At 35.1% G+C, this 22698-nt stretch overlaps 1 long non-coding RNA gene across 3 annotated transcripts in view; it reads left to right on the top strand.

The window, feature by feature from the left end:
• The window catches only part of LOC146400106 (uncharacterized), a 201164-nt gene extending 179058 nt beyond the window's left edge, over positions 1-22106 (top strand). Inside the window, exons 2-3 of one of the 3 annotated variants that reach the window (XR_014816193.1) lie at positions 10058-10096; positions 17122-22106. This is a non-coding gene — a long non-coding RNA (uncharacterized LOC146400106). Of the gene's footprint in view, positions 1-10014; positions 13550-17121 lie in introns of those variants that run through there. The other 2 variants (XR_014816192.1, XR_014816191.1) reach the window with 2 other exon arrangements.
• Positions 22107-22698: the final 592 nt, after the last annotated feature.

Here is a 22698-nt window from a genome sequence, read left to right as displayed (position 1 = left end):
GAAAAATGTCATTCTTTTTATGACATTTATCTTATTTTTTAACTGCAATGATCACTTTCTCCTGGCATATTGTAAATTTGTGTTTTGTTCCTCAACTAGACTATAAAGTCCAAAGAGTATAAATTTTGTACTGTTTTTTCCATGGTAAATTCAATTCATAGATTATTGTTTTGGCACAGTAAAGGGTGCCCCCAAATACAGTTTGCTTAACTAAATGAATGAATAATTTTATATTGAACCATTCATAAAAAAATAAAACATAATTTATGTGTATAAATACATGTGTACTAATAGCATAAATCTGTGTATGAAACTGAAATTGAATTCCTTAGGACAGAGAATAAGACAGTTGACATAAGGGGGCAGTCAACTGTCTAAATAGTGTTTTATTAACTTAAAAAAATCTGCCAATGTCAGGATTGGATAGAGTGGGATGATTTGTAATCTGGTGTTTATTTTATGTCTGTATATTTTAGGTGTTTGGGATATTTTAAGAAGAATGTTTAAACAAAATAATTGAAGATAATTAGAGATTGGCTATGGTAAAGTGCTTATTTATTTATTTTCCCCTCTTCTTGCTTTAAATTAACCTTTTTATTGCCTCAGTGATGAAAGAGTACATTTAGCTTTATGTGAAAGTGATATATAATGAGAATATAGAAATAAAAGAAGGAAAGTGCTTACGTAAAATTAAATGCTGACCTTAAAGCACCACAAAAGTAAATTTTCAGCAACAGCATTTTGTTTTAAAGTGGATGTCACTTACTACCTAAAAAGAAAAATAAAATGGTGAAACACATTTAAAATAAACTTAAAATGGCTGAAAGACTTAAATATAAGACAAGACACCATCAAACTGGAAGAGAACATAGGCAAAACATTCTCTGACATCAACTGTACAAATGTTTTCTCAGGTCAGTCTCCCAAAGCAACAGAAATAAAAGCAAAAATAAACCAATGGGACCTACTCAAACTGACAAGCTTTTGCACAGCAAAGGAAACCAAAAAGACAAATTACAGAATGGGAGAAAATAGTTTCAAATGATGCAAATGACAAGGGCTTAATCTCTAGAATATATAAATGATGTATACAACTCAACAGCAAAAAAAGCCAACAACCCAATGGAAAAATGGGCAAAGGACCTGAATAGATATGTCTCCAAGGAAGATATACAGATAGCCAACAAGCACATGAAAAAATGCTCAACATTCCTGATTATTAGAGAAATGCAAATCAAAACTACCATGAGGTACCATCTCACACCAGTCAGAATGGCCATCATTAATAAGACCACAAATAACAAATGCTGGAGGGGATGTGGAGAAAAGGGAACCCTCCTGCACTGTTGGTGGGAAAGTAAGCTGGTACAACCACTATGGAGAACAGTATGGAGGTACCTTAGAAAACTATATATAGAACTACCATATGACCCAGCAACCCCACTCTTGGGCATTTATTTAGACAAAACTTTCCGTGAAAAAAAGACACATGTACCTGCATGTTCATTGCAGCACTATTCACAATAGCCAAGTCATGGAATCAACCCAAATGTCCACTGATAGATGACTGGATTAGGAATATGTGGTATATATACACAATGGAATACTACTCAGCCATAAAAAAGAACAAAATAATGCCATTTGCAGCAACATGGGTGGAACTGGAGACTCTCATCCTGAGTGAAGTCAGTCAGAAAGAAAAAGACAAATACCATATGATATCACTTACATCTGGAATCTAATATACAGCATAAAGGAAACTTTCCACAGAAAAGAAAATCAAGGACTTGGAGAATAGGCTTGTGGTTGCCAAGAGAGAAGGGGAGGGAGTGGGATGAATGAGGAGCTTGGGGTAAATAGATACAGAATGTTGCCTTCGGGATGGATTAGAAATGGGATCCTTCTATGTAGCACTGGGAACTCTGTCTAGTCACTTACAATGGAACATGTAATGTGAGAAAAAAGAATGTATACATTAAAAAAAGTTTGAGTTCCCTTGTGGCACAGCAGATGATGTATCTGGCGTTGTTGCTGTGGTGAGGGTTTGATCTCTGGCCTGGAAAAGTTTGCGTATTCCCCCCCCCAAAAAAAAATAGTTTCATAATTTTCCCCCCAAATTGGAAGGCCTATTTTAAAAATTCTGGTGATTTTTATTAAGTATGGAATATGGGCCACTTTATTAAATTTTAATCACAACACCAAGAAAATGGCACATTATGGTTATATATTTATGCATTGTTCAAATTTCATTTGGAAATGTGTATGAAAGTTGCTTTAGTAATAGAATAAACAAACATTTCTCCTGATTAAACTCCTTTTTTTTTTTTTTTTTTTATTTTCCCACTGAACAGCAAGGGGGTCAGGTTATCCTTACATGTATACATTACAATTACATTTTTTCCCCCACCCTTTCTTCTGTTGCAATATGAGTATCTAGACAAAGCTCTCAATGCTATTCAGCAGGATCTCCTTGTAAATCTATTCTAAGTTGTGTCTGATAAGCCCAAGCTCCCGATCCCTCCCACTCCCTCCCCCTCCCATCAGGCAGCCACAAGTCTCTTCTCCAAGTCCATGATTTTCTTTTCTGAGGAGATGTTCATTTGTGCTGGATATTAGATTCCAGTTATAAGTGATATCATATGGTATTTGTCTTTGTCTTTCTGGCTCATTTCACTCAGGATGAGATTCTCTAGTTCCATCCATGTTGCTGCAAATGGCATTATGTCATCCTTTTTTATGGCTGAGTAGTATTCCATTGTGTATATATACCACCTCTTCCGAATCCAATCATCTGTCGATGGACATTTGGGTTGATTCCATGTCCTGGCTATTGTGAATAGTGCTGCAATGAACATGCGGGTGCACGTGTCTCTTTTAAGTAGAGTTTTGTCCAGATAGATGCCCAAGAGTGAGATTGCAGGGTCATATGGAAGTCTATGTATAGATTTCTAAGGTATCTCCAAACTGTTCTCCATAGTGGCTGTACCAGTTTACATTCCCACCAGCAGTGCAGGAGGGATCTCTTTTCTCCACAGCCCCTCCAGCACTTGTTATTTGTGGATTTATTAATGATGGCCATTCTGACTGGTGTGAGGTAATATCTCATGGTAGTTTTGATTTGCATTTCTCTTATAACCAGCAATGTTGAGCATTTTTTCATGTGTTTGTTGGCCATCTGTATATCTTCTTTGGAGAAATGTCTATTCAGGTCTTTTGCCCATTTTTCCATTGATTGATTGGCTTTTTTGCTGTTGAGTTGTATAAGTTGTTTATATATTCTAGAGATTAAGCCCTTGTCCGTTGCATCATTTGAAACTATTTTCTCCCATTCTGTAAGTTGTCTTCTTGTTTTCTTTTGGGTTTCCTTTGCTGTGCAAAAGCTTTTCAGTTTGATGAGGTCCCACGGGTTTATTTTTGCTCTAATTTCTATTGCTTTGGGAGACTGACCTGAGAAAATATTCATGATGTTGGTGTCAGAGAGTGTTTTGCCTATGTTTTCTTCTAGGAGTTTGATGGTGTCTTGTCATATATTTAAGCTTTCAGCCATTTGGAGTTTATTTTTGTGCATGGTGTGAGGGTGTGTTCTAGTTTCATTGCATTGCATGCAGCTGTCCAGGTTTCCCAGCAATGCTTGCTGAATAGACTTTCCTTTTCCCATTTTATGTTCTTGCCTCCCTTGTCAAAGATTAATTGACCATAGGTGTCAGGGTTAATTTCCGGATTCTCTATTCTGTTCCATTGGTCTGTCTGTCTGTTTTGGTACCAGTACCACACTGTTTTGATGACTGTGGCTTTGTAGTATTTCTTGAAGTCTGGGAGAGTTATGCCTCCTGCTTGGTTTTTGTTTCTCAGGATTGCTTTGGCGATTCTGGGTCTTTTGTGGTTCCATATAAATGTTTGGATTGTTTGTTCTAGTTCTGTGAAAAATGTCCTGGGTAATTTGATAGGGATTGCATTGAATCTGTAGATTGCTTTGGGTAGTATGGCCATTTTTACAATATTGATTTTCCCAATCCAGGAACATGGAATATCTTTCCATTTCTTTACATCTTCTTTGATTTCTTTGATTAAAGTTTTATAGTTCTCGGCATATAAGTCCTTTACCTCCTTGGTCAGGTGTATTCCGAAGTATTTGATTTTGTGAGGTGCAATTTTCAAAGGTATTGTATTTTTGTATTCCTTTTCTAATATTTCATTGCTGGTATACAGAAATGCAACTGACTTCTGAATGTTAATCTTACATCCTGCTACTTTGCTGAATTTATTAATCAGTTCAAGTAGTTTTGGGGTTGAGTCCTTAGGGTTTTCTATGTATATTATCATGTCACATGCATACAGTGACAGTTTTATCTCTTCCTTTCTGGATGCCTTTTATTTCTTTTGTTTGTCTAATTGCTGTGGCTAGGACTTCCAAAACTATGTTGAAGAGCAGTGGTGAGAGTGGGCATCCCTGTCTTGTTCCAGATTTGAGTGAGAAGGCTTTCATAAACTCCTTTGTTTTAAGCAATGTCAGGAGTTCTCCTTGTGGCTCAGTAGGTTAAGGATCTGGCATTGATGTAAACTGTGGTGTAGGTCACAGAGGTGGCTCAGATCTGGTGTTGCCCAGGCTGTAGTGTAGCCCTCAGCTGCAGTTCTGATTTGGCCCCAAGCCTGGGAACTTCCCTGTGCCACAGGTACAGCCCTAAAAAAGGAACAAAACAAACAAACAAACAAACAAACAAAAAGCAATGTCACAAGCTAAGAAGGACAAAAACACAACTTCAGATAATGTCTCTTAGAAACTAGAGGCTGAGGCACATTGCACATTCTCCTACTATGGAGGTGCAATCCCAGGGCGGCATGAATGAGGGAAAGAGGGAAAACTGTTACAGGCAATTGCATTTTGGTGTGTTACCAAAACACACAGCCCTACAAGAAACGGAGCTAATTACTCAGTCGTGTGGGAGGCTTCCAGAGAGGAGGAAGAATGTATGCATTGACACTTTCAGTATCGTGGTGTACATCTGTCAAAATGCTCACAAACAGTATTTCCTTTTTTGCACTTCTTGGTTTTGTTTCCTGGTCAAGGTGGGTAGCTGCTTTAGAAGCCAGAGCTTACGTGAGATCCCACCTGGATGCAGGGACAGCAGGCGCTCCTTCTTCAGCACATTTGCTAGAGGTCATGTGGAAGCACCATCTCTATGAGCTGGAGAGGCTGAGACAGCCCCGGGGTTTTAGATGACAAGGAGACTGTGAATAGTAGTGCCCAGGGCTCTGAACAGGTGGGTGAGGCTGAGGGAACAGAAGGATTAAGATGCTAGAGGGGCACAAATACTGTTGTAAAGTATAAGACTTTCAAAAGATTTTTTAGGAAAATTTGAATGGACGGACCACCTTAGCTGAAGACTGAATATGTGGTAACACCCTGCATTAGAGTGTAGTTTTGGATAAATTCATTTAGTGTAAAATGATGAAGGAAATGAACAGTAATATCAATCTAGTGGAAGCCAAGAAACTTAAGCTTAAAAAAAAATTTTTGAGGAGAATTTTTTCAGTGAAAAAAGACTGGTATGAGGCTGAGAAGCCGTTAAAAGCAGGCTAGGGTGTGACAATAGGTCTCTGGCTGGGTTTCTGGAGGGCTATTGGAAGACATGCAAATTACCCTTGATTTCTGCTCTGATGTGAAGTCAGCAAGCTTTTTATCTACTCTAATAAATTATTTTCACAGAAAGACTCTAGAAATGCATGTGTGAGCATGACCGAGGCCTGCTTTAGATCCTTCTGCTAATTTGTCTGGGCTCTCTCACAGGGACATCCAGCACTGCCTGATAAGAGACATTACTAAAATAAACTGAGCCGAAAGCTTAACCTGAGCATTGGCATTTTGTTTTTGGCAGACTGCCTGAGAGGATCTGTTTTGGATAGATTTTTTTCTCCAAAGTTTCAACAGTTATGTTCTTTAATAAGTTTAAACTCACATATCTCAGAAACAATTAGGAGTACAGAGAGTATTTTAAACGCTGAGAGCAGAATGTCTGATTATAAAGGCTTGAGAATCCAACTTCTACCTCACTGTGTAACTTCCTGCAAATTTCTTTTTCTGTTTACTCTTGGGAGGGGGTATCGTATTTAACTCATAGGTTTATTGTGAAAATTAAATGGATGATTCATATATAATGGCACACACAAGTGTTCAATAAAAGTTGATTTTATATATTACGCCTTTCTTTCCACAAACTCTTAGTGCCTTGGGGTAATCTTGACCAGTTTCAATATTTTACATCCCAATAAATTTCATAGATGCATAGAATGACAAGGTAGGGAGGTAAATTAGCTCATCTATTATTTACCTAGAAAATTCCTGATTTCTGTATTAGACTGTTTTTGGTGAGTTGTCCACGAGTCTTTGCACATTTCTCATGGCAATGAACTCAATACTGTGTATGGCTGCTTGTTTTACTATTGGGCAAATTTTCTTCTACCTACAAAGTGTAATTAATGTTATGTCTCTATGGTGAATTATATTGTAATTTCCTGGAAATAACAGTTAGCTACATAATATTTAATCTGATATTTTCATGACCATTTCCAAATGACATTGGAAATTTTTATTCTTGGTAATAATAAAGAGAAAAGAAGAGTAGTAATAATTTACATTTTGTTTCTTTCTGTGTCACCAATATTTTAAAACATGTTAATGAGTTGAGAAAGGGTTCTACAATTGGATTATTAGTTCTGGTTTTCAAATATCCTAGAATATTTCAAAAATTCTCTTCAGATTAATACCAACACCTCAACCATCACCACAATAAAATCTGTCATCTTGAACCCTACTTACAGAGGAAAGCCTTTAATAGACTTATCCTTTTACCTGAAATGTCCAGAATATATTGCCTTAATTGTTCCTATTTGAAATCTATAGTAGGAAGATAAAGTGAGTATCACTTCTTTCAGTGGTCAGTGTAAATTAGGGAAAATAACTTGAATGCATGCCTCTCTTCACATTATTGTATTTTCCAGCTTGCATTAATTGTTCTCTATAGAAATGTGTAGTAAATTTTCTTCTGATATTTTTCTTCCATTGTACCAAAGGTTAAGTTATTAATGATTGTTTTTGAGGGTTGTGCAGAAAGGAAAACCTGTATATAAAAATGTAATGAGTGTACTGCCCTTTCAATCACCATCAGGTACATAAGTCTCTAGCTAGAAGCCTGAAGCAAGTAGTTGATTTTGATAAGAATTAGAACTCAACAATAGCATAACTGCAGCGAATACTTCAACTTCCATGTTTTATCTCATGGCCTCCCTTCTGATTATGTATAGCACTTACAGAGGAAAAGAAAACACACACACAGAAATAAATGCTTAAAGCAACTGAAATACAGAGAGAAATAAAAATATCAACACAAATTTTTTGACTGGTGTAGATTATAATAAACAGATGTTGCCATTCACAAACAAGAAGCTTTATATTTTAAAACCACATTTTTTAAAATTTTAATTGTATAGATGGTATAGATGTGGAGAGAGGATCAATGTTGTGTCTCTAATTATTTTTCCTCTCTCTCTCTTTTTTTTTTTTTGGCTATACCTATGGCATGCAGAAGTTCCTGGACTAGGGATCAAACCTGAGCCAAAGCAGTGACTGCATTGAGTCCTTAACCCACTGAGCCACAAGGGAACTCCTGAAGACTTCTTTTTTAAAGGATCAATAAGTATCATTGAATGGAGCTTCCAAGACACTAGAGGGGAAGTTGTAGGCCGGGATAGCTTGTTCTTTTTACTTTTCCCTCTACCAGGCCTCTGAAAGCAATTGGGGCCACCCAATTCTGAGCCACTATACTCTGAATGGTGAAAAAAAGAGAAATTACAGTCTAGTCCTACTTATATTACTGAGCTTTTGAGATCAGAAGATTTCATATGTGTTATTTTGGTGTTGGTATGAACCTCAATGCTAGGAAAAATTGTTTTGATAGTAAATGAAATTTGTTTAATTCAGTGTTTCACTTGAAGCATCTAAATTTTTATAATTTTATTCCCCCCCCAAATTTTTTAAAGTTAAGTATTTTTAAATGCGATTTTTCGGCGTTCCCTTCGTGGCTCAGTGGAAATGAATCTGACTAGTATCCATAAAGACACAGGTTTGATCCCTGGCCTTGCTCAGTGGGTTAAGGATCCAGTGTTGCCGTGAGCTATGGTGTAGGTTGCAGACGTGGCTTGGATCTGGTCTTGCTGTGGCTGTGGTGTAAGCCGGCTGCTATAGCTGATTTGAGCCTTAGCCTGGGAACCTGCATATGCCGCTGGTGCGGCCCTAAAAAAGACAAAATAAATAAATGCGATTTTTAACTGTCTAGATTAAAGTTATGTTGCTATAAGTAGTCAAAGTAAGTTCTTTTCTAAATATTTAAAGATCTAGTTATGTATGTGAAAATGTAATATAGCTACATTTGGGGACCTGACCACTCTGTTACAGCCGATAACTTCTTTTACCAACTACATTTTCTACACTGTATCTTAAAATTTTATTTGCCTATTTAGTTCATTTCAATTTACTAGGAAGTCTATAAAAACTGCTCAATATTGCAAATTGTTCAAGACATACATGACTTAATTCTCATATCAATCTTATGAAGTGGGATATGTATTTTGTAGATGAGGTAGTTTGTAGAGACAGATACTATGGTTTATATTTTTATTCCAAATAAGAAAGAAAATAATATATACTATCAGCACTTACATAAGATTTATATGGAAAAATTTATATGGAGAAAATTTAATTTCCACTTGAAATAAAGAACATGGTATTCTACATATTGCTTGACTGTCTTAAAAAATGTACTCTGTAATCATAAAAATGTTTGTAAAATAAAGTGCTATTGTTACATTTTTCAAAAGGAGTAAGGACACTTAAACATGATTCAATAATGCTAAAACATGAAGACAATTTTCTATATATACATGTGATAAATATATACTGAGAGTATCTTTCAGATAATAAACTTAGACAAAAGAGTTTTGATTAAAGAATGATAAGAAATGAAAGGGTAAATATAACTATACCAATGCAAAAAACTTAGTCTTCTTCTGAGCATTTCTAAGAGAAAGTTCAGATTGAAATAAAAATCCAGCAATTCTAACTAAATGTCTGAAGAGGATAATACATAAAATAGACAATTTCTCTCAACTCTCAAAAGTCATCTCCCTCAATTTCAACCACCCTTACATTTCTGTATTTCATATTTGTGCATGGTTATTAATTTCTAAGAAGGTAATACCAAGACCAAAACACAGCGATTTTTTTTTTAAGTCCTAGGCAGAAAGCTGGAGAAGTTTTCCTGGAAGGTGACTAGGGTTTCTCCTATAATACTATTTTCATTAAATTCTTTTCAGCCTTTTTGAGGCCAGGGACAGGAGCAATCATCAAATATGGTTAACAGCTTTTATGTAAAAAATATTTTTATGGGTGTTCCCATCATGGCTCAGTGGTTAACAAACCCGACTAGTGTCCATGAAGACATGGGTTCGATCCCTGGCCTCGCCAATTGGGTTAAGGATCTGGCATTGCTGTGAGCTGTGGTATAGGTCGCAGAAGCTGCTCAAATCTGGCATTGCTATGCCTGTGGTGTAGGCCAGCAGCTTCAGCTCCTATTGGACCCCTAGTCTGGGAACCTCCGTATGCCATGAATGTGTTTTTTCTAAAAGACAAATATATATATATGTGTATGTGTATGTATATATATATATGTATATATATTGTATGTATGTATATATATATATATGTATGTATGGATGGATGTGATTTGGGTAATGTTGCTTGTTAAAACTTGAATTTGTCTTCTAAATTGGGGGAAGATTTTAATTGTTAATCTTAAGAAAATATTACTATAACTTGATGAGACTAGTTGACTACTTACATAATAATAAAATAATTGTAATCATCACGTAGTAAAGAACCCCAGGCTCCAGTGTTGGTTACCTTTTTTTTTTTTTTTGCTAGCATTTATTTATTTATGTATTTATTTTTTGTTTTGCCAGCAAATACAGCAGTTTAAATTCCTTGTTCCTGTGACTTTTTCAGATAAGAAGTTGAAAGTTTTCTGATCTTATTCAACTGAGGGTAAGCATTTTATATGATTTTTAGAAATTTTCCTTTTTGTTTTTTGGCTGTGCCCCCCGCATGTTGAAGTGCTTGGGCTAGGGATCCAATCCCCACCACAGCAGGGACTCAAGACACTGCATTGACACCAGATCCTTAACCCTCTGTACCACAGGGAACTCCTTTGAAACTTTTTCTTTATATATAATTTATAAATAGACTATACAATTATGGGGGGGGCAGAGAGTGGGAAGCTATGGTTACTTTTTTTGCTGAGCACTTCTGAAGCCTATAGGAGTACTAAGGGAAGTTTTAGCCTTGTGAATGTTTAATTCCTACAGGAGGATTGCAGTCCTAAAGACTCTACTCCAGGAGTGTCTGATAGCCTGGAGCCATGCTAAAGTACTTCTGTTGGTAGTTCAATGCCTTGAAAGAGGAGCCTGTAAAACAGAAATAAGGAAGAGATAAATGGGTTTAAGCTGGAGAGTCTACTGAAACAGTAGAATAGAATCTGTGGGTACATAGCCGGACAGGTAATGAAAGTGACAGAGATAAGGTTCATGTCAAGGTCAGAGAAAAGGTGGTGTAGGGTTTCCTGTCACTCCGCAGTCTTCTTCCATTTGTTTTGCATATCTTTAGGGTAAGAACTACACCAAAAATTGCTCTTGAATTTTGGCTCCAGAATTTGGCAATCTATTCCTTTGCCGCACTGATTTCATGCCTAATCTCCTAAATTTCACTGACCATTTTAGTGGAACCCCTTTTGGTTTTTTGACATAGTTGAGTAACACTATGTTTTCTGCATAGCTGATTAATATTATATTCTTAAATATTAATATTCGCATTGGTTAGGAAATTTAGTTTTGTCTGCCCCTGAAACCCTAGCTTCATAGCCTCTCCTTTTGCTAATAGAGACTTAGAAGGATTTGCAATTTGAAAGCAATATGCTGCCAGCTGTGATTCCAGCTATTATGCCCTTGGTAGGTTCATATTTGCCTGATGGAACACCTCATTAGGCCTCTTAGTTTGCACTGAACTTAGCCTGGTGATTTACCACATGACTAATATGTGGCATAAATGGTGGTAAAGGGTGAGATTTCTGTACTCAGCTAGATCTGCATGAATAAATAAGATCTTCTATAATTCTTAATTCCAAAATGCTTTGTAACCTATAATCCTATATTTGCCCACTTACTCTGGTGATTTCTTGCTCCATTTTGCTTCACATTATTGAATTATATGAATTACCTTGGCCTATTGCCTTGCAAATGTTTACAAGTTACATTATCAGCTCTGGTTATTTTTCCTGCACTAGATTACATATTCCATGAAAGCAGAGAAAATTTCCCCTTTCTTGAATATCACCAAATACATTTTAATATAATCTGCTACCTGTAAAACAGTAAATCAATATTTTTACTTTTTATGATTGAGTTTTTTACTTGTGATTCCCAAATTAATCAGATGTTTGAATTTAAAATTTAGTTATTAGTAATAGGATTTATTTTAAGATTATATATTTTTTTAGGAATACAATCATGATCTCACACATATGTGGAATCTTTTTTTAAGAGGAGAAAACATATTCTTTTAAAATAAACTTAGCCATTCACCAAAATAAGCATGTCTTGTATCATAAAATAAAGCTTAACAAATTTAAATTGAAATCATAAAACACATACTCTGATAACAACATAATCAAAATAGAAATTAATAACAAAAAGATAACCAAAATTTATAAAAATACCTAGAAATTAAACAACACATTAAAAAATTTTTTCTTATACTTCATTTACAATGTTCTGTTAATTTCTATTGTACAGCAAAGTGACCCAGTTACACGTGTACATACGTTCTTTTTCTCACATTGTCCTCCATCATGTTCCATCACAAGTGACTAGATACTGTATCTAGTTCCCTGTGCTACATAGCAGGTCCTCATTGCCTATCCATTCTAGATGCAATAGTTTGCATCTACTAACCCCAAACTCTCAGTCCATCCTACTTTGTCCCTGTACCTTGGCAACCACAAGTCTGTTTTGTACGTCCATGACTTTTCTTTTTTTTTCTATAGATATGTTCATTTGTGCCATATATTATATTCCATATATAAATGATGTCATATGATATTTATCTTTCTCTTTTTGACTTGCTTCACCTAGTATGAGAGTCTCTAGTTCCATCCATGTAGCTGCAAATGTATTATTTTGTCCTTTTTATGGCTGAGTAGTATTCCATTGTGTATATGTACCACATCTTCTTAATCCATTCACGTGTCAGTGGGCATTTAGGTTGTTTCCATGTTTTGGCTCTTGTGAATAATGCTCTAATGAACATAGGGGTGCTTGTATCTTTTTGAAAGAAAGTTTTGTCCAGATGTATGCCCAGGAGTGGGATTGCTGGATCATATGGTAGTTCTATATTTAGTTTTCTGAGATACCTCCATACCATTTTCCATAGAGGTTTTACCAAATTATATTCCCACCAACAGTGCATGAAAGTTCCCTTTTCTCCACATCCTCTCCAGCAGTGGTTATTTGTAGACTATTAATGATAGCCATTCTGATTGGTGTGAGGTCATACCTCATTGTAATTTTTATTTCCATTTCTAAAATAATTAGTGACATTGAGCATTTTTTCATGTACTTGTTGGCCATCTGTATATCTTCTTTGGAGAAATGTCTATTCAGGTCTTTTGCCCATTTTTTTCAATTGATTTGTTGGTTTTTTTGCTGTTGAGTTGTATGAGTTGTTTGTATTATTTTAGAGATTAAGCCCTTGTTGGTTGCATTGTTTGCAGCTATTTTCTCCCATTCCATAGGTTGCTTTTTTTTTAATGGTTTTCTTTGGTGTGCAAAAGCTTGTCAGTTTGATTAGGTTCTATTGATTTATTTTTATTTTTGTTTTTATTTCTATTGCTTTTGTAGACTGATCTAAGAAAACATTTATAAGGTTGATGTCAGAGAATGTTTTTCCTATGTTCTCTTCCAGGAGTTTTATAGTGTCTTGTCTTATGTTTGTCTTTAAGCTATTTTGAATTTATTTTCGTGCATGGTGTGAGGGTGTATTCTAGTTTCATTTATCTACATGCGGCTGTCCAGTTTTCTCATCACCACTTGCTGAAGAGACTGTTTTTTTTTTCCCAACTTATTCTTGTCTCCTTTGTTGAAGATTATTGTTCATAGGTGTCTGGGTTTATTTCAAGGTTCTGTATTCTGGCCCATTTGTTTGTATGCATGTTTCAGTACAATTAACACAGTGTTGTGATTACTGTAGCTTTGTAATATTGTCTGAAATCTGGGAAAGTTATGCCTCCTGCTTGTTTCTCAGGATTGCTTTGGCAATTCTGGGTCTTTTTAAGATTCCATATACAATTTTTGGATTATTTGTTCTAGTCCTGTGAAAAATGTCATTGATAGGGATTCAATATTGGAAGTCCTAGTAACAGTAATCAGACAAACAAAAGAAATAAAAGTATCCAAATTGGAAGAGAAGAGGTAAAATTGTCACTCATTGCAGATGACATGATGCTGTATATTGAAAACCCTAAGGACTCCACACAAAAACCCCTCAAACTGATATACAAATTCAGTGAAGTAGCAGGATACAAGATTAACATCCAGAAATTGGGTGCATTTCTGTATAGTAACAATGAAATATTAGAGAAGGAATTTAAAAATACAATACCTTTTAAAATGGCACCCCCCCAAAATTAAATACCTAGGAATAAACCTGACCAAGGTGGTGAAAGACTTATATGCTGAGAACTATAAACCATTAATCAAGGAATTTAAAGAGGATTCAAAGAAATGGAAAGATATCCCATGCTCCTGGATTGGAAGAATTAATACCGTTAAAATGGCCATACTACCCAAAGTAACAGGGTTTTTTACATTAAAAAAATAAAAAACTAATTCCTAAAATTTGGGTATTGGATAAGCAGTTAATCTATCATCTGGTTCTGCTTCATGCTGTATATAATATGGAATTATATAAATTCTAAATATGGATGATCTCTCTGGGTATTTTAATATTATAACTTGTTTGACAATTCCAATGAAGTTTAGAACAATCAAGAGTGCTTTTTATGATCAACTGTCTTGTTTTATTCCACACTTGCTTTCAAATGTATTGAATTGGATTTTGCATTTTGAACCTTGTTTCATTATTATTTATGACATTGTGCTAAGTCTTATCTCAGGCCTTGCAGAGTGAGTGCCAGGGTGAACAGTGCAGCAACAACTATTTCTTTACCTTTTTCTGCAACATTAATGATCACAGAGCTTGCTGTTGTGTTTAGCCTTCAACTCTGTCACTGCCTCCTCCAATTGAAGCTTAACGGACCAAAGGGCTAATTGACCAGTGGGAAGGAATGTGTAATAACAGCCCATTGTCAAGATGTATGTTTTAGGAAATAGTATTGCAAAAACAAATTATTAATATCTTTTTGGAAAATTCACCCAGAATGATGTCCTGGATAACTTTTCTTTTTCCTGTGGAAAAAAATATAGATGTGCAATCATAAAAGGAAACTTTGTTCCCACAAATCAGAAATGATTTAAATGTGAACAAGAAAAGTTGAAACTTAATCTGTTAACGTTATTCTAATGCTGGTACTATATATATATATCTATACATTGCTTTTTTGGCCCACACCTGCAGCATTTGGAAGTTCCCAGGCTAGGGCCTGAATTGGAACTACAGCTGCCAGCATAAATCACAGACACAGCAAAGCAGGATCTGAGCCACATCTGTGACCTATACTACAGCTCATGACAATGCCAGATCCTTAACCCACTGAGAGAGGCCAGGGATCGAACCCACAACCTCATGGTTACTAGTTGGATTTGTTCCGCTGCATCATAATGGGAACTCCTAATGCTGGTCTATTATAGAAAGAAAAGAAGAACTTAGGGCAGACACTTACCAGTCCAACATAGCAGCCAAGGGCCCATGTGTTGCTCTGTCAGAATCAAGCTAGTAGTAATAGATGGAGCACTGTATTAGGTTGAGCAAATATTGGAAAAAGTACTTGAAAAAGGTGAACTCAGTTTGATCAACTGTTATCCAGCCCCTTTTCTAGTTACACTCTCAGATATTAGATTTTTTTGAATAAATAAAAAAGTAATATACATCTGCAGTTGATTGGTTTCTCAAAGAATTTACTTGTTATTCATGTTTATTTTACTTGGAAAATGACTCTATGCATATAAAGACAAAACATTGAGTTATAAAATATATATTATAAAAAACCCTGTAAGAACCATTTTCTTGTATTAAACCATATAAGATACCGAACAGAGCACACATCCCTTTTTCTTTATGCTCCTTTTTTCAGATCTACTTTCTATATCATGACCACAGTTAAGGTGAATTTTCAAGATGTCTCTCTTTTTTTGTTTTTGAGATTGTTTTGATAATTATCTATGATGTATATGTTTACTTACATGCTGTGAAACATTGCAGAATAATTTAAAACTAGAATAATGACATTCTGGGAGGTTTCCTTTCCTCTGAAGAAGCTTTAGAAGCCTTCTGATAAGTTTGGTATCAAAGAAGATTGCATCAGCCAGGAAATAATTTTGGGAAACAACATAGAGGCCACTGAAAAATCCGAAATACAGTTTAGAGTATTGAATTTTATGAGCAAGGTACATAAGGTGCCATTATAGAAGCTAATTCTGTACTATAGATGCCATGAAAATATATTGCCATTAATCTCCTAAAGTGAATTTTACTAGAAGACCTTGGGAAGGTGTGTGGGAACAAGAAACAGGACACCTTGCTTGTTTCCTTGGATTAATATTCCCTGGAGAGAGCAGAGTCTTGCTTACTTTTATTTTCTGAACACTTTTAACAATACATTTGGAAAAAAAATAGAAGTTTAAAGAGATGTTTACTAATATAAATCTTATTAGGCTAGTAAACTAGCAATTCTTAACATTGAAAGAAATCTTTTCTTTTTAAAGCACAGATTTCTTCCTCTCAGTCAATGCTGAAAACCCTTTCATCATATCTTTAATAATTGGGCAGTTGGTAGCACCTCAGTATTTCCAGTGCTAGGTACTCAGAGCACAGTGGTACATGCACACACTTCATTTTGAGTGAATCACTTTGGAATTTAAATCTTAGCTTTGTTGCTTAAACCTTTATTCATTCTTCTGTTATTAATAAACATTCTTAAAATATATAATTAGGATTAAAGAAATCCTGTACATAAAGGGACTAGATTAGCCATACACTTATGTTCTTTTTTCCAGTGTCCATTAAAATGTCTTTTGTTTGAATTAAAAAAATCTTCAAAAGACTGCATTTCTATAAATTCCACTCATTTGTTCAAATCCTGTTATATTGCAAAGAATCAGTCTATTCAATTTACTTCATGACATATTTTCAATATTAAAAAGCTGTCTCAAACTTTGTTTTATTGTCTATAGAACAAATAAACAAATACTCTCTCCAAAAAAACAACAAAACTCCTTATTCTCAAGCATTCCTTAAGGAAAGATTTTCCAATTGCTCTCCACATACATCTACAATTTTTCAGAAGCCCTTTAAATAGAAAAGTCTCCCCTTAACTTAGAAGCAGGGAAAAATAGGAAAGTAGTTGTCACACGAAGTGCTCCAGGGGTGTCATTTTAGGGAAATAGCAAAGAGTGTGGAATATGATTGAGAAAAGATTGAATGTGAAAATTGTATGGAGAGATTGCCGAGAAGTTTTTTGGGAACTAGATTGAAACAGGTCTTGAAAATAACACTAACGTATTTAAGTACTTTGAAATTTATTTTGAAGAAAATGAAGACATATTGATGATTTTCTTTAAAGGAGGAAAAAGATGTATCTGGTTCTGTGTTTTTTTGCGTAGGTTAACCTGACTGGAATGATTAGAGGTGTAGGCAGCAGAGGGTAGAGGTATCTGCAATAATCCAGATCAGAGTGACAGGGCCTGAACAGAAGCAATGACAGTGAATATGAAAGAGGCAGGATCAAGAGAATTCTGAGGAAGGGAGAGGAGGAAGGGAGATGTGACCATATTCTTATTTAGCAGGTGAACAAATGCAGATTCTGATACTGTTGGGGCTCAGAGGAAGAGCCCAGTCTACAAGGGCAAATGTGCAGATGGTGATAAGTCCACTTAGAGGGTTTGTGTTTGAAGTACCTACAGAGCATCCATACCAGGTAACTCTTTATCAGAGCCTCTGTTGAAATAACACAACACTCTGTCTCCTTAGTATTATTCACTTATTCATTTGAAAATGTTTAAATTTATGTAGTCTCCACTTGAAGTAAAAATATCTCCCAGCATGTATAATATATTCTGAAGTTCAGAAACAATCTCAGAAGAACAGGATATTTATGGAGCAAGAAGTCTCTAAGGACCCACTCCCCTGTGGTAATCCCTCCTAAAAACATTTTGTTCTCAAAGAGACAGAAATAAATAAATAAATATGTGAAAAAGTTAAAACAGATTCACACACCATATCACTAATTACTTCTACTTGACTGAATTGATAATATCATTTTCTGTGTCTTTGGAATCAAAATGAACTATCCACATTTGGATAATACTTTTCAAAGCACATTGGCATGTATATTCCATACATATTCCTGACCATCTTTTGAAAAGACACAAACAAGTCCTGAAAACAGCATTGCTTGTTCAAGAAAATTCAAAAATAGTTGCCAAACAGATTGGATACTTTTTCATAAGTTATTTTTTTCTAGGTTACTGAAAAAAGCATATATACATAGCTATTAGCAAAACTTAATATAAGCTTGGGTCTACAGATTAAATCAAGTGAATATTCCTCTTCATTCATCATGAAAAATACTTCTTAGTAGGTGCACAATACTTCATAAGCAATGCATAAACTCAGCAATAAGAATATGCAAGATTCTTAAAATGTTGTTTTCACTGCCAGTGGCAAAGTGAAGAATGAGAAGGCCACTGCAGGGTCAAGCAGCTGGCAGAGCAGTGTTCTGATGGAAGCAACCACTGGGGAAAATCCTTGCAATTGAAAATCACATTGGTAATTGGTGAGATTTACCAATTGCTGGTAATTGATAGCATAGTATGATAAAAGTTCTCAAGACTCATAGAAGGCAAAAATAAAAACAGCCTTTAGAAAAAGACTGATTTTGTGGATTTTAATACTAAGTTTATGTATTTGCCTTAAACATTAAGTGTAAGGACAGACTGCAGGGGATAGTTATATTTTAATTGTATTTAATTAGAATTGACAACTGGTGAGCTAATTTAAAATGAAGACATAATTATAAGACAACACATGCAGGGTTCAATGTCCCAATCTATAAAAAGGAAATTGGGAGCTAAAAATCAGGCATTCTAGGGAAAGGACAAATAGATCAACGGAAGCAAAGGTTAAAGCCCAGAAATAGACCCACATGAATATAGTCAACTGATCTTTGACAAAAGAGCAAAGGTAATGTAATGGAGAAAAGACTTTTTTTCTTTTATTTTGTTTTATTTATTTATTTATTTATTTATTCATTTATTGTCTTTTTGCCTTTTCTAGGGCCACACCCGCAGCATATGGGGGTTTCCAGGCTAGGAATGGAATCGGAGCTGTAGTTGCCGGCCTAGGCCACAGCCACAGCAACGTGGGATCCGAGCCACATCTGCAACCTACACCACAGCTCACAGCAACACCGGATTCTTAACCCACTGAGCAAGGCCAGGGATCAAACCCTCAACCTCATGGTTCCTAGTTGGATTCGTTAACCACTGAGCCACGACAGGAACGCCCAGAAAAAACTTTCTTTTAAACGAATGATCATGTGTTAAAAAAAAAAAAATCTAGAAATAGGCATTACGACTTTACAAAAATTAACTCAAAATGGATCATAGAGCTAAATATAAAAATTATTAAACTCCCAGAAGACAACACTGGAGAACATTATAGGTGACCCTGGGTGTGGTGATACTTTTTAGATACAACACCAAAGGCATAATCCATGCTTAGGTGATGTTTTATGTCTATTCTGATATTAGTATGAATAACATGAAGACCAGCTGGCCTCTTGCCCCTTAATTCCTTGGCAGTGTGTAAACCACTCCAAACCTTGACAGTAGCTGAGGCATTGACAGTCAAGGACAACTTCCCCTACTCTAAACACTAAGAATAAGAGCATCACTAATCCAATGGTAGAGAGACTCAAAATAGACCATAATAGAACATACTAATAAGATAATAGAACATTAAGAACGTAATAGAACTTGTTTCCTTCACACATGAGTCTATTAACTGAGAGGCATACCTGCTATGTCTCCATCTGGCTTATAACCTATTAACCAGCTAGAGAAATTTAGAAGCTACTTTGGATACATATTTTTTTTAAATATGGTATTTTAACTGAAAAATACCCATGACAAATCATAATGAAAATACTTTAAGCATTGGCATAGTTTATCATTGATTATATACATAGATTTAGGTGGCTAAATTCTTGATCAGGAGATGTCCAAAGACACAAGCCAGTATATATTTTTTTTAATTGAAGTATAGTTGATGTACACTATTGTATATTACTGGGGTACCATATAGTGATTCAAAATTTTTAAATGTTGTATTTCATTTATAGTTTATATAAAATATTGACTGTATCCCCTGTAAATATATCCTCGTAGCTTTGTACACAATAATTTGTATCTCTAAATCCCCTAATTCTGTATTGCCCCATCCCCTTCTCCTCTTCCCACTGGTAACCACTAGTTTGTTCTCTATATCTGTGAGTCTGTTTCTTTTTTGGTACATTTACTAATTTGTCATATTTTTTAGATTCCACATATAAGTGATATCATATAGTATTTGTCTTTCTCTGTCTGACTTATTTTACTTAGCATAATACCCTCCAAGTCCACTTATGTTTTTGCAAATGGCAAAATTTCATTACTGTTTTTTATGGCTGTGTAGAATTTCACTGTGAATATCAATTCATCTATTGATAGATATAGGTTGCTTCCATATCTTGACAATTGTAAATAATACTGCTGTGAACATAGGGGTGCATGTATCTTTTTGAATTAGTGTTTTTGTTTTTTTCCTGGATATGTACCCAGGAGTGGAATGATGGGTCATATGGTAGTTCTATTTTCATTTTTTTAAGAAACCTGCATACTTTTTTCCACAGCGGCTGTACCACCACTGTTCCCACCAAGAGTGTACAAGCATGCTCTTTTCTTTACATCCTTGCCAAATTTTTTTTATCTGTGTTCTTTTGATGATAGCCATTCTGACAGGTGTGAGGTCGTATCTCATTATGGTTTTGATTTACATTTCTCTGATTAATAGTGACATTGAGCAACTTTTCATGTGCCTTTTAGCCATCTGCATGTCCTCTTTAGAAAAATGCCTATTAAGTTCTTCTGCCCATTTTTGTTTTTTTTGACATTGAGTTATATGAGCTTTTTATCTATTTTAGATAGTAACCCCTTATTGATCATAATTTTTGCTAAGAAGTTGTGTTTCATTTTGTTGATGGTTTCCTTTGCTGTGCAAAAGCTTTCAAGTCTAATCAGGTCCCATTTTTTTATTTTTGCCTTTACGTCCTTTGCTTTGGGAGGCAGACCTAAAAAAATGTTGCTATGATATATATGCCTATGCTTTCATCTAGGAGTTTTATGGTTTCTGACATTATGATTAGTTATCCAATCTATTTTGAATTTATTTTTGTATATGATGTTATAAAATGTTCTAATTTCATTCTTTTACATGTAGCTGTATGGTTTTCCCAACAACACTTATTAAAGAGACTGTTTTCTCCATTGTATATTATTGCCTCCTTTGTCATAGGTTAATTGACCTGGGCATGGGTTTATTTCTGGGCTCTCTGTTCTGTTCCATTAACCTATCTTTTTTTTTTTTTGTGCAGTACCACAGCATTTTGATGGCTGTAGCTTTGTAGTATACTCTGAAGTCCAGGAAAATGATTCTTCCAGTTCCATTCTTCTTTCTCAAGATTGTTTTTGGGTATTTGGGATCTTTCACATTTCCATACAAACTTTAAAGTTATTTGTCAGGCAATTATATTTTTACAGTTAACCTTAACACATTGTTTAACATATATGGACCTTACTATATTGATACCACATAGTAATAGAGAGAATTCTGAAAGTTAGATTATCTCTGATACACAGAAGCTGATACTATTACTGGGCTTTCTCCATGTCTTCTGAAAGTTGACCCTTTCTAATATATCTTGCATGTTTCTGACACTATAAAAAGTATCCTCCATTATAGGTAAAACTGAGCATCTAAATATCAATCTAAAATGTTAGTTGACTGAAAACAATGAAATGAATGAAGAAGCCATTTCCACTAACTCCACAAGAAGGGATAGATTGTTATTAAGTCAATAAAGAAAGTCAAATTAGGGTAATGTGAGAAAAGAGTGGACTGTGTACAGATATTTCAACTATCTTTCTCACACCATGTTTCTTACACTTTTAGTAACATATTGATATTGCAATACCCAGAAATTCATCTTTAAATAGAGATACTTTTATTCATTGTGCAATTTCATATTGAAAAGTGACATATTAGGCACCTATCTATTTGGGTATCTATTTTAAAGACTACGGTATTAGAGGAAAACAACTGAATTGACTCCAAGAAATTGTGCACCTTTTACCAGGTCATTACTTAACACTAGCTGTCTCTATTGTAAATAGAAAACAATCCAGCTTTATTCAGATCTCCTAGAAAAAAAGATTTAAGTCAGACAATAAAATGTTAAATTATGTCTTTTTGATCAAAGAGGCAGCAAAAAAGAGGAGTAGGGTAAAATTCAAAGCTGATTCCTTTAACCTCTAGAAACATAAGATCTGAGCAAATGAATATTCTAGTCATAAACAATGTGTGACTACAGTGCACACATACACACATGCTCCATTGTCTTGAAACTAGCGTTAAGTTATTCACAAAGGCAAATGTGGGTCCTTATAGAAGGATTTTATGTAGTTATTCCCCCCAGAAAGACAAATGATTCTAACAGACCAAAAAAAAAAAATGCAAAACAGCAAGGAAAGGAGCTTTTTAATAGCATTTAAACTGTAATTATAAATAGAGAATCGATTTCTAAAGTGATCTGATGGTTTTGAACATATTTATTCACTCTCAGTGACTTTTAGATTGAATGTTCTCAGTTGATAAATCAAAAGATCATTTTTAACTGCCAGTGTTGTAAATTCCACCTGCAATCTACTAATCACGCTATGTTCCTTTTCTCTGACATCATCAGCAGTAATAAAGATTCTGCAAATGGAACCTCACTGACAGTGTTGTAGTTGATGTATGAGACAAAAAGAATCCAGCCTGCTCTTTTATAAGCTGCACTGGCTCAGCAGGAGGTAATGGTGTTAAAAACATGCTTTCTGTTACTGAGGTAAGTAGATACTGGGCCAAGACACCTAGAGAGAAAAAAAGTGTTGAGTGAAGTTCTGCAGAATTAACCATCTGGCATCAGCCATCCTTAGTGCTTGCTTCACTTCATGGGGCTCCCTATTCATTAAGTTGTATTTTGTTTCATTTCAACACAAGTACAGATGGAAAGGCTGATAGGCAAAACAAAATCACAGGATTTCCTTCCAATGTGTGGATTC

This window comes from Sus scrofa, chromosome 9 (assembly GCF_054392235.1).
Source record: "Sus scrofa isolate SSC_HxYL_T2T_F1_AM1 chromosome 9, Sscrofa_HxYL_maternal_Yorkshire_Landrace_v2.0, whole genome shotgun sequence".
NCBI classification, from domain to species: domain Eukaryota; kingdom Metazoa; phylum Chordata; class Mammalia; order Artiodactyla; family Suidae; genus Sus; species Sus scrofa.
The sequence above is the reverse complement of the archived record's forward strand: the minus strand, read 5'-3'. Positions and strand labels throughout refer to the sequence as shown.